This window comes from Crocuta crocuta, unplaced genomic scaffold (assembly GCF_008692635.1).
Source record: "Crocuta crocuta isolate KB4526 unplaced genomic scaffold, BGI_CrCroc_1.0 scaffold2350, whole genome shotgun sequence".
Lineage (NCBI taxonomy): Eukaryota > Metazoa > Chordata > Mammalia > Carnivora > Hyaenidae > Crocuta > Crocuta crocuta.
The window spans coordinates 82,579-84,296 of NW_027529588.1; the positions used below are offsets into that span (position 1 = coordinate 82,579).

Consider the following 1,718-nt stretch of genomic DNA (forward strand, 5'->3'; position numbering starts at 1 on the left):
CTTGATACTTATTTCCAGATTAATAGAAAAAGTCACATAAAAAATGAAATGTGAGGTCATTGGGTATAGCACTTTCACTGTGTATTTAAATTATTTCAAAGAGGTTCTGGACTATGTAGGCTTGAATGCTACTTTTATATTATGCTGCATATTGAAAGCTATATTTGAGCTTTTAGAATAAATTCAGGTTCAAGTAAAAATATATATTTAGTTCCTGTTAATACTCAGATTGCTATACAGGCTAAACTGTAAAGGGAATACAGAAAAGCCAAAAATATGATCCCTGCCCTCAAAGAGCTTAAAATGCCATTGAGGGGAAANTAATTTCATTTAATCTTTACAATAACCCTATGTGGAAACTGAGCATGTATTATTATCCTCATCTTACAGATGAGAAAATAAATTTAAAAACCCAAGATCAGGGGCACCTGGGTGGCTCAATTGGTTAAGCATTCGACTACAGCTCAGGTCATGATCTCACAGTTTGTGAGTTCAAGCCCCGCGTCAGGCTCTGTGCTGACAGAGCCTGGAACCTGCTTCAGATTCTGTGTCTCCCTCTCTTTCTGCCCCTCCCCTGCTCCCTCTCCCTCTCTTTCTCTCTCTCTCTCTCTCAAATAAATAAACATTAAAAAATAAAAAGAAATCCAAGATCAGATAGCTAGCAAATGGTAGAGGTGGGATTAGAACCGAGATCTGTTTGACTCTGGTTCTCAATCTGCTAGATCATGCTATTCCTCAGTAACATTTATTCAGATTATCAGCAGTCCACCAAGACCACTAAACTGACAGGAGACAATTGGAAACACTTGTGTTTTGGTTGTTTATCTCTTTTTTTCAGAATCCATGTATGTCTGTTTCTGTGTGCACATGAATATGCACACTTACATGTGTATAGGAAGGAACAAAGACAATATTTATTGTTCCATTAATTCCCTGTACCACAAATGTAATAATTCCCCAAACTCCTTCTCATGATCTTCCACTCCTCTTTCTTTCTGTAATGCTCTTCATCGTCATGACTTGAGATACCACTTCTACACTGACTGAACCTCAAGGAAACTGCTGATACCCCTGAGTCATATTTATTCTTCTGTATCTTGCTCCCAAATCCAGTGTCCATTGATCTTTTCCATTCTCAGCTCTGCCATTCTAGTATAGCCCCAATCACCTCATTACTACAATGTTGTTTACTCTCTACCTCCCCATTTGTCCTCTCATCCATCTATTTCCACTAATAGGTACAAATCCTTAATCATGTCACTCCCACATTCAACCTTAAATTGTTCACCATTTCCTAAAGGATAAAATCAATAGCCCTTAGTTAAACACTACTGTAGTCTGATGCTAGCCGGGCCTGCTCTCCTAAACTTGTCTCTTATCATTACCCCTACTTATACCTTTAACTCTACCCAAACTGTGCCTTTGATATACATTGTGTGTCCCTGTAATGCTTTTGTTCATGTTAGTCTTTTATATCTTTACAAATTCTAGTTAGTCTTCTCCCCCTGCATCTGTGAAAAGTCCATAATAATTTCTCCAGCCGTAGAGTTCACCATACATAGTCAATTGTTGGCCTATACATTTTTTACTCCTATGATACTTTACACTCTTTCATTATTTTATATATTTTCCCATCTATTTATATCTTATCTAGCCAGCAAGATTGTAACCTCCATGAGGTCAAGGACTGTATTTCATTTATCCTTATATTTCTGTCA

The 1,718-nt window shown here is 37.3% G+C and overlaps 1 protein-coding gene across 1 annotated transcript in view; it reads left to right on the forward strand.

Annotated features, from left to right (window-relative positions):
* Window positions 1–1,718, forward strand: part of IL1RAPL2 (interleukin 1 receptor accessory protein like 2) — a gene marked incomplete at its 5' end in the record, with an annotated part of 47,968 nt that overhangs the window by 32,912 nt on the left and 13,338 nt on the right. The gene's annotated exons all lie outside the window — the stretch shown is intronic.